The sequence below is a fragment of the Phacochoerus africanus genome, chromosome 7, assembly GCF_016906955.1.
Source record: "Phacochoerus africanus isolate WHEZ1 chromosome 7, ROS_Pafr_v1, whole genome shotgun sequence".
NCBI classification, from domain to species: domain Eukaryota; kingdom Metazoa; phylum Chordata; class Mammalia; order Artiodactyla; family Suidae; genus Phacochoerus; species Phacochoerus africanus.
Genome location: NC_062550.1, coordinates 17335479 through 17347058, shown reverse-complemented (window position 1 = coordinate 17347058; position 11580 = coordinate 17335479).

Below are 11580 nucleotides of genomic sequence, written 5' to 3'. Positions count from 1 at the left end.
CATCAGGGTTCCGTGTTGGGCTTTGGGGAAATGGCTGAACGTTGTGCCTGGGCAAGGAGCTGCTTCCAAATGGGCGTAGAGAGCTAGAGAGCAAACTAATAAAAATTAAACACTCTTTTTGGGGGAGCGGTTTAGGGCCGCACCCACGGCGTATGGAAGTTCTCAGGCTGGAGGTTGAATGGAGCTACAGCTGCATCTGCCATACTACGCCACAGGCACAACAACTCCAGATCCGAACCACTTCTGCAACCTACACCAAAGCTCGTGGAAAGGACGGATCTATAACCCACTGAGCGGGGCCAGGGGTCTAACCATGTTCTCATGAATACTAGACGGGTTCCTTAAGGCTGAGCCACACAGGAACTTAGAAACGATCGTTTTTTCACTTAAGTTTTACGAATTGTGAGATGTGGTCTCCATTTCACAGATACGACCCGAGGCTCAAAACAGTGTCAATGGAACTCACTCAACACTACAAGCCTTGGGGACTGAGGAGCTGTGTGTCACCTGCCTGTTATTGGCAGGTAGGGGTGTGAAAATGAGGGAACCTAGAACACCCTGGTTAGAATGGAAGGGGTTAACCTCCAATGGAAGATAAGAAATGGGGAAGGAGTGCACCGGACTCTGGTAGATTCTTACCCTGACCAGTGGTTCCTGTCACACAAGCGGGGAGCCTAGAAGTTATTCTTGAATTCTTCCCCTCCCCTTCCAGTCTCTCCTTCACTCTTATTAATTTTACTTTTTAATTATCTTTGGAGTTCATTTACTTTCTTCCTCTTCATTACTCCCCTCAATCTCACCTAGAGGATTGCAAACCCCTCCATTCTCTCTTGCTCCCCACCTTAATCCTTTTCACTTTATAGCAGCTAGAGGACGCTTTCCAAAATGCAAATCTGGTCATGTTACCACTCAAGCTCCCTGTCTTCCACCACATTCTCCCTGGTTCTCTGCCTTCCTACTCCATTGCCTCTCCCAATTCCTCAACTTTCTCATGTGCCTTCTAGTCTCTGTCTGGAATACTATTTTTGCTTCCACTTTGCCTATTCATGCTTCCAAAATGATGTTCACTGTTACTTTGTTACGGAGGCCTTCCTTGAACCCTTCTACTCACAGCCCACCCTAGTCTGAAAAAAAGATTCCTTAGTTGCATGTTCTCAAGGAACAATGTTTCTTCAGAGCATGTATCTCATTTGTAATTGTATCAATGTGAACATAATATACTGTGTGCATTAAACTTGATATCTCCTGCTAGGCCTCCATGAAGGTGGTGACCTTTTATTTTTGGCTTACAATATATTTTCAATGCCTTGCGTTGTGCCTGGATTAAAGGTGCTCAATATTTGTTGAATGAGTCAATGGATGAATGAATAATTGATCAGATGAATACATAGAGGGATAAGGAAGACCTCTGAGAAGACGTAATGTTTGAACTTCCTCTTTAAAAGAAAAGGCAGAGTTTCCCCTGCAGCTCAAAGGGATTGGCACTCATCTCTGCAGCACCAAGGACACAAGTTCAGTCCCTGCCTGGTTCAGAGGGTTAAAGGATCTGGCATTTCCACAGCTAGGCCACAACTGTGGCTCAGGTCTGATCCCTGACTTGGGAACCCCACATGCCCTGGGTGACCAAAAAATATAAAATAAAATAAAGAGAAGTCTTTTCTAGTCACTTGGAACAATACTTGCAAGTAAAGAAACAAGAAAGATTACAGAGTATGTATGTATGTATGTATGTATTTATTTATTTTGGTCTTTTTAGGGCTGTACTCACGGCATATAGAGGTTCCCAGGCTAGGGGTTCAATTGGAGCTGTAGCCACTGGCCTACACTGGAGCCACAGCGACGCGGGATCCGAGCGGTGGCTGCCACCTACACCACAGCTCACAGCAACGCTGGATCCTTAACCTACTGAGCAAGGCCAGGGATCAAACTCGCATCCTCATGATGCTAGTAGGGTTTGCTAACCACTGAGCCATGATGGGAACTCCCTTACCGAGTGTTTAGAGAATAGTAAGTCCTTAGGGTAAGTCCTTGGGGGTAGATGGAAGGTAGGATGGTAGGAAATAAAACTAGAAAGATAGTCTGACTTGAGGGAAGGGGAAGGTCGGCTCATTCCCCAAACAGTTACTGTGAATGTGCCAGATCCTAACTAATACATCAGCAGGAGGAGCTGCCAACAAACACTGTACACCTACTGTGTATAAGGCCTTTTGACAGACATTGGGATACAGAGAGGAATAAGGCTGAAGTCTGAAGCAAGGGGAGGCGCCTGGAGGTTGGCTGAACAGTGGCTTTATGTGAATTTAAGACGGTCAGCACAGTCCAGATCCAAGTTCACAAACCTGGAAACTTGAGTTTGTCAGGATACCCAGAGTAGATTTCAGAGTCACATGAATTCATAAAAGAAATTGAGGGCTTTACCAAGAGTGATCAAAGTATTTACACCTTCTCCTCAGGGCACCACCTTCATAGAATCAAGATACAAGGAGGACTGATTTTATATCATAAAAGTCTTTTTTTTCAGTGGTTCAGGTGTAAAAATTTTGTTACACATACGGAATATTGCCACTAACAAATGCAGACAGGCTGGGACCCAATGGTACCAAATGAATGATGGCTAGCTCTTTGGAAAGTGAACAGGTTTGGGTGGCTTGGAACCTCATAAAATTCTTTAAAAGAACCAATGTTCTGAATATCTGCCACACCTGTCATAGGGTCCAACCTGTTGGCTTTTTTGGGGGTTTTTGGCCTCTGTGTGCAGTGGCTTGATGTGGGATCTCAGGTCCCAGACCAAGGGTTGAACCTGAGTGGCAGCGGTGAAAGTGCCAAGTCCTAACCACTAGACCACCAGGGAACTCCCATGTCCAGGCTGTTTTCTACACAGCAGTGGGAGTGACCTGATTCTGTTTGTCTTTGCTGGACCTTGAATATGGGGAGGGGCCAGTCACCTCTCTTGTTTTATTCTGTCACCTCCCTTCATTCCCTCTTCTCTCTCCCCATACACACCACTCTAATGTGATTGATTTAAGTTCTCAACTATGCATGTGTGCTTATAAAATATGTATCATTGTATATTTGTTTGCTTTTGCTGCTACAACAAACTGCCACAAGTTTAGTGGTGTTAAAAAAATACAAATTTATTCTCTTACATGTCTGGGGGTTAGAAGTCTAAAAATCCAGGTTTGGGAGTTCCCGTGGTGGCTCGGCAGTAGCAAACCCTACTAGTAGCCATGAGGATGCAGATTCGATCCCTGGCCCCACTCAATGGGTTAAGGATCTGGTGTTGCCGTGAGCTGTGGTGTAGACGGCAGACAGGGCTTGGGCTGTGGCATAGGCCAGCAGCTGCAGCTCTGATTCGACCCCTAGCCTGGGAACTTCCATATGCTTGGGTGTGCCCCTAAAAAAGAGAGAGAGAGAGAGAGAGAGAGAGAGAGACAAAAAATGAATAAATAAAAATCAATGTTTGGCCTGGCTCCATTCCTTCCGGAGACTTCAGGGGAGAATCTGTGTACCTGCCTTTTCCAGCTTCTAGAGGCTGCCCACATTCCTTAGCTTGTGGCCCCTCCTGCCATCACTCTAACCTCTTGCTTCTGTTCTCACATCTGCTAAATGGTGTGCTCTCCTGCCTCTCTTATGAAGACCCTTGTGGTTGCGTTGGGCCTACCCATCTAGTCCAGGGAGATCTCCCCACCTCAAGGTCCTTAACCACATCAGCAAAGTCTCTTTTGCCATGTAAGGTAACGTTCACAGATTCAGGGGATTCAGATGTGGACATCTTTGAGGGGCATTTTTCAACCTACTACAGGTTGTTTAGTGTATGTGTTTTTAATTTACGTAAGTGGCATTGCTATATTTTATTTTTACTTTTTTTGTGTTTAATGACTATTTTTTTATTTTAAAATTTTTTTTTTCATTTTAGGGCCGCATCCACAGCATATGGAAGTTCCTAGGCTAGGGGTCAAATCAGAGCTGCAGCTGCCAGCCTACATCACAGCCACAGTAACACCAAGCCCGATCTGCACCTGTGACCCATGCTGCAGTTTGCAGCAGATTGTGGTAACGCTGGATCCCTAACCCACTGAGCAAGGCTAGGGATTGAACCTGAATCCTCATGGATGCTAGTTCGGTTCTTAACCCACTGAGCCACAATGAGAAATCCTTAATTTTTTAAAATTAAAGTATAGTTGATTTAAATGTTCTGTCAATTTCTGCTGTACAGTGAAGTGACTCAGTCATACATATATATACATTCTTTTTCTCTATTTTTGCTTTTTTTAGTGAATTCTGTTTCTAGGATCCTTCCTTGTTGCTTTTTTTTTTTTTTTTAATCTTTGTAGGGCCTCACCTGTGGCATTGGGATTGAATCTGAATCCTATGGAAGCTTCTGGGCTAGCAGTTAAATCAGAACTGTAGCTTCCAGCCTACACCACAGCCACAGCCACAGCAACATCAGATCTGAGCCACATCTGTCACCTACGCCACAGCTTGAAGCAAAGCTGGATCCTTAACCCAATGAGTGAGGCCAGGAATCAAACCTGCATACTCATGGATACTAGTTGGGTTCTTAACCACTGAGCCACAACAGGAAATCCTCTTTCTTACTGCTATAAATAATCTAGTTCATTGCTTTTAACAACTGCCTAGAATGGCATGGCAGGTATCCATGGATATCCATTCCCCACTTATACAAATGATGCTAGAAAATTATCTTCTTATGTTGCCCCCTGCAAACCCATACAAGAATTTCTCTGGGGAATTCCCTTCGTGGCTCAGCGGTTAATGAACCTGACTAGTATCTACAAGGATGCAGGTTCAATCCCTGGCCTCACTCAGTGGGTTAAGGATCTGGCATTGCAGTGAGCTGTGGTGTAGGTCGCAGACGCTGCTTAGATCTCATGTAGGCCAGCAGCTATAGCTCCAACTGGACCCCTAGCTTGGGAAACTCCACATGCCGCAGGTGCAGCCCAAAAAAGCCAAAAAAAAAAGACTTTATCTGGGACATATATCCAGAAATGGAATTTCTGAGTCATGAAGTTTTTGCAAACTTAATTTCACTAAGTACTTCCAGATTATTTTTTCAGAAAGCCTGTAGCTATTCTCTTAACAATATTGCTTGAAAGTTCTTATTCCTCTGTCCTCTCCCACACTTCATATTATACAACTATCTAATGTTTACACCTCTAATGTTTATTTTAAATTGCATTTCTCAGAGTTCCCGTCGTGGCTCAGTGGGTAACAGATCTGACTAGGAACCATGAAGTTGCGGGTTTGATCCCTGGCCTTGCTCAGTGGGTTAACGATCCGGCATTGCCGTGAGCTATGGTGTAGTTTGCAGATGCGGCTCAGATCCTGAGTTGCTGTGGCTCTGGCGTAGGCCAGTGGTTATAGCTCCAATTGGACCCCTAGCCTGGGAACCTCCACATGCTGCAAGAAGCGGCCCTAGAAAAGGCAAAAAAGACAAACACACACACAAACACACACACACACACACACACACACAAGGCAAAAATACAAAAATAAAATAAAATAAAAATAAATTACATTTCTCTGATTACTAGTGAGTCTGAATGTTACTTCATCTTCACCCCCTAGAGCTCTCCCTCTGTGAAATGTCTACTCAGATCCTTTGTGCAATTTTTCCCCATTGAACTTGGGCATCTAGCTTTTTGCCAGGTGTTAAAGGTATGATCTGGTTTCTTGTGGCTTAGAGTAAAATGTGAAAGGACAGACAGAGACAAATTGAGGGAAGAAATGTTAAGCAAAAAGGAATCCGAGGAGTTCCCATACTGGCACAGTGGTTAACGAATCCGACTAGAAACCATGAGCTTTCGGGTTTGATCCCTGGACTTGCTCAGTGGGTTAAAGGATCCGGTGTTGCCATGAGCTGTGGTGTAGGTAACAGACAAGGCTCGGATCCCACATTGCTGTGGCTCTGGCGTAGACCAGCAGCTACAGCTCCGATTAGACCCCTAGCCTGGGAACCTCCATATGCCTCGGAAGTGGCCCTAGAAAAAGGCAAAAAGACACAAAAAAAAGACAAAAAAAAGGAATCCAAACTTGCTTCTGGGGACATTCTCAGCCTGTGCATATTGCAAAAGATGCTGGAATTAGGCCATCCACTGTCAGGAAAGTGTGCTCTGAAGAGATATCCAAGGATGTACCTGGACAAGTGCCTAGGAAGGATCAAAGATCAGAGAGTTCATTCACTCAAAGGACCACTTGGAGGGATTGGCCATGCGACTCACAGATCTCTTCAGGTGTCTAAGCAGCAACCGCGCATAGAACGGAATTACTGGAGTTCTCTTTGTGGCTCGTTGGGTGAAGGACCTAAGATAGTCTCTGTGAAGATGCGTGTTCAATCCCTGGCCTCACTCAGTGGATTAAGGATCTGGCATTGCCATGAGCTGTGGTGTAGGTCACACATGTGGCTCAGATCTGGTGTTGCTGTGGCTTTGCTGGCTTAGGCCTGCAACTGCAGCTTTCATTCAACTCCTGGCCTGGGAACTTCCATATGCTGCAGGTGTGGCCATAAAAAGAAAAGAAAAGAAAAAAAAGAAATGAGATTATCCAAAAAGACTTGTGGAGGCAACTCTTGTCAAAACCAGTGACAAACACAGGAAAACCACCCAGTTCTTGAGGATGTCACACAAGCAGATACACTGCTGGCTTGCAGTGAAAGGGACGGAGAGAGGGCAAGATGAAAGACAGCTGTCAGTCACCCAAAATTGTACTGCCAGGAAACAAAGAGTTGAAAACACGTGGAAAAGAAAGGATGACTCCAGGGGCAGGGCTGTGAGGTCAGAAAGTGGAATCAGAAACCACAGAGGGATATTCCTAAGCCTTGAAACCTACTGCTTTTCCCAGCTGGATTTTGAAATTGCTTCAGAAACTTCTTTTTTCTTTCCATTTTCTCCTTATTTTGAGTGGTAATCTCTAGAACCCTTATCCTATTCCTGCCTCGCCATTGCATTTTAAGAATAATAACTTGTTTTCTCATTTCTCAAGTCTAAAGATGGAGAAAAATATCCCCCCAGGCTAGGGGCCAAATCAGAGCTATAGCTGCGGGCCTACCCCACAGCCACATCAACACCAGATCTGAGCCTGTGACCAACACTGCAGCTCATGGCAACACCGGATCCTTAACACACTGAGCGAGGCCAGGGATCAACATGTCCTCATGGTTACTAGTCAGGTTGGTTACCACTGAGCCATAACGGGAGCTCCCACAAGCTGTCCTCATGAAACAGAAAACAAACAAACAAAACTTGGACTTCCGCTGTTGAAGAATAACTAGGGCTGTGAGCCTTGGTTAACAATGTCTGGCAGGTCCACACTCCCCTGTGAGGGATGCAGTGCAGGAGGCCAGATTCCCAACCATGTCACCTCATTCTCCTGCTGACAGGATCACCAAGGCCACTCAACTGCACGAATCGTCTCATTTAATCTTCACAACAATCCGAGGAAGTTGCTAGTAGTGTTGTCTCTACTTTACAGACAAGGAAACAGGGAAGGAGAGGTCAAGTATTTTTTTCTTTCATTTTCTTTCTTTCTTTTCTTTTCCTTTTTTTTTTTTTTTTTCTGTCTTTTTAGGGCCGAACATGTGGCATAAGGAGGTTCCCAGGCTAGGGGTCGAATCGGAGCTGTATCACCCGCCTACGCCACAGCCACAGCAACTGGGGATCCGAGCCATGTCTGTGGCCTACACCACAGCTCACGGCAACACTGGATCCTCAACCCACTGAGCGAGGCCAGGGATCAAACCTGCGTCCTCATGGATCCTGGTCAGATTCGTTTCTGGTGTGCCACAACAGGAACTCTGAAGTATCTTTTTCAAGGTCATGCAACTAATAAGCAGAAGATCCGAGATTTATTCTTTTTTTTTTTCTTTTTTGGCCTCCCCATGGCACATGGAATTCTTGGGCCAGGGATCAAATTCGAGCCGCAGTTGCAAACTAAGCTGCAGCTGTGGCAACGCCAGATCCTTAACCCACTGTGCTGGGCTGGGGATCGAACCTGCACCCCAGCACTCCTAAGATGCCGCTGAACCTGCTGCACCACAGTAGGGACTCGATCCAAGATTTAAATGCAGATTCTTAACCACTATGCCATCTGTTAAATAAAAGTTGTTATTGTCATACACTTTCATTCGTTTAAAAAATACTTGCTTGAACTCTGGGATTCTATAACAAGTAAATACAACCAACATTTACTATGCTTGAACAACATTTGTTAACTGTGGGAAGGGATGCGAGAAGCCCATCAGCCTTTGGGTATTCTCCTGGGTCCTAGAGGTCGTCGATGACCGTGTCAAGGCTGGTAAAGTGGGCATCTTCTGTGACAGGAAGTGAGAGCAGAACGAGGAAAGCCCCAGGAGGCAGCATGCAATTGCTATCAGGCCAGGGAAGCCACCGGACAACAGAAGCCACGAAGAGGATGAAACTATGAGTCAGCAGGAGCCAAGGTAGAAAGGGAGGTCATTTGCCTGTAGTGACAGGAGCAATGGAAGCAGTAGCCTTGTGCATCTGCCACCAAGGGGGCTTCGTGTCACCTGTCAGGCTTGATGGGGCTGCAGAGCCTATGCCACCCAAGTGTTTCTGGGTTCCTGTGAAGTGACTCCCACTCCACTCCAGGCAGCTGCAGTGTTTGTCCCTCTTAGTTCCATGTGAAACCTCACAATGAATCCCCTTGCCTGAGATATCTGGTTAGTCCCTATTCTTCACAAATCAGATAAAGTGAACTGCTTTTCACCCACGGAGGTGCCCCCGAGGAATTTTTCCACTACAACAGTGGACACCTCCCTAGGGTCCAGGATACACGTGCACACCGCAGTACAGTTCCCTCTAGGAAGCAAGCAAATGTGGCCACATCTTTGCTTTTGAGGTGACCTTATAGATGACACCAAAACTACCTCGCTTCCTCCAACAAGCAGAGTACAATAAAATCAATGTGGCATAAGCTTACTTAATTACAATTAAATCCCAGCCCTATCTTCTCGAGGTTAACATTACATCCCTTGATTAGTATTGGATTTTGAGTTTTCCTAAAACTCTTCAATCACAGACAAGTCTGAGGTTGTGTCATTTCAATAGGTGGCTGGGCCCACCTATGACAAATTAATTCTTTCTAACTTCCTCCAGCATTTAAACTCATTCAAGTCTGGTCTTTTTCAGTTCTTTCCCCAGCAATCCAAGAAAAAAAAAATGCATTTCTCTTGACAACCCAGAACCCACAGTTATAAATACATTGAGAAGAAGTTTCCCTGAACCTTAAAGTTTTCTATTCTTTTTATTTTAAAATGTTTGTCTTGGACTTCCCATTGCAGCTCAGTGGTTACGAACCTGACTAGTATCCTTGAGGATATGAGTTCAATTCCTGACCTCATTCAGTGGATTAAGGATTCGGCATTACTGTGCCTGTGGTGTAGGCCAGCAGCTGCAACTTCCATTTGACTCCTAGCCTGGGAACTTCCATATGCCACAGGTGTGGCCCTAAAAAGCAAAAAATAATAATAATAATAATAATAATAATAATAATAATAAAAATAAAATAAAATGTTTGTTTTTATCCAATAATTTCTGTTACAATGTTTCATGACCTGCAGCTTGAAAACTATTGATCTAGTTTCTCCTTTCTTCAAAATTTCACTTTTCAAATCCAAGTCTCTCTGGGTTCTTGTTCCTTCTTTTAGCAAACATTTCAGGAGTTCCCGTCATGGTGCTGTGGAAACGAATCCCACTAGGAACCATGAGGTCGTGGGCTCGATCCCTGGCCTCGCTCAGTGGGTTAAGGATTTGGCGTTGCCATGAGCTGCGGTGTAGGCTGGCAGCTGCAGCTCCAATTGGACCCCTAGCCTGGGAACCTCCATACACCACAGGTGGGGGCCTAAAAGACAAACGAAAATCTCTCGAGAGGAGTCTGCTCTCCACTTCCTTACCTCTCGTTCAGTCTTCAGTGGATCATGTTTTGTCTCTGACCCTACGCTGCCCTGAAGCTGCCCTCACTGAGGTCTAACATCTTCCTTGCTGATAAACCCCACGTTTTCCAGCTTCTTGTCTAACCTGGGCTCCTGGCAACCTAGGCTCCTGGCATCCTCTGACATGACTAACCACTGCCTCCTGAAAGCTCTCTCTTGTCACGGCTTCCTGAAGCCTCCCAATCTCCGATGGTTAATTCTCAAGATTCTCTTCCTCTGCTCCTCTAGAAGCCTCCCCAAGGCACTTCCCTTTTCTCACTTGATATACCATTCTTGAGTGGCTTCATATTTTTCTTCATGTGGAACATCCGAGAGGCCCCAGGCCCTTCTCCTCAGCTCAAACGCTTCCTTCTATTCAGTACAAATCATGGGCCGTAGACTCTGTGGTGAAAGCTTCCAAACTGGAAATTTTGTTCACTTGAAAACCTAAAATTTCAAACATCAAAGCTCTTGTCTGCTTTTCTGCAGTGGTATTTCTCCCCTGAGGTCATAAAAGCTGCTGAACGAAAGGGAGAGAGGAGAGCAAGGGTGTAAAGAATGTGCGTACATGTTCCCACGTGGAGGGTGACAGTGGCAGGAAGCTGGAGGAGCATTTGCAATGGATCTTATGGCTGATCCCCAACATCCATTCCATACCAGACAACCAGACACTTGGCCCAAATCTGAGTAGCTTTCCCCTGGTCGCTCTTGTTGCTCCAGGAGTGGACATACCAGTGACGTTTGCTAGAGAGCCTAAAGGAAAGGACTTACAGCTTACACCTGGGAGAGGGTTTTCTTTTTCCTCTACTGGATGTGAAGACAGAAGCATCACCCAATAGCTACTGTCACCCATCTTTAGACCATGAAGGGAACTAGCATGAGGACCAACCCCTCCAAGAAGGAAGGCAGAGCAGAACCATGGACAGAGCCTGGGTCCTCAGTGACTTTAAACTGCTGAATCAACCAACCTCAGAGCCCACCTACCTCTGGTGCTTGTTACATGAGCTATTTCTTGACTTTCTTTTTCTTTCTTTCTTTCTTTTTTCATTTCTTTCTTTCTTTTTTTGTCTTTTCTAGGGCCACACTAGTGGCAATATGGAGGTTCCCAGGCTAGGGGTCCAATCAGAGCTGTAGCCGACGGCCTACACCACAGCCACAGCAACGCAGTATCCAAGCCTGTCTGTGACCTACACCACAGCTCACAGCAACGCCAGACCGTTAACCCACGGAGCAAGTCCAGGGATCGAACCCGCAACCTCATGGTTCCTAGTCAGATTTGTTAACCACTGAGCCATGAGGGGAACTCCTCTTTTCTTTCTTTTCTTTTCTTTTCTTTTTTTCCTTTTTTTCTTTTTCTTTTTAGAACCACACCCACGGCATATGGAAGTTCCCAGGCTAGGGGTCGAATCAGAGCTAGAGCTGCCAGCCACAGCCACAGCAATGTGGGATCCAAGCCACGCCTGATACCACAGCTCATGGCAATGCTGGATCCTTAACCCACTGAGCAAGACCAGGGATCAAACCCACATCTTCATGGATACTAGCTGGGTTTGTAACCCGCTGAGCCACCAGGGGAACTCCCAATGATTCCATACTGTTATACATTACAAAATAATCACCACTGGAGAGGG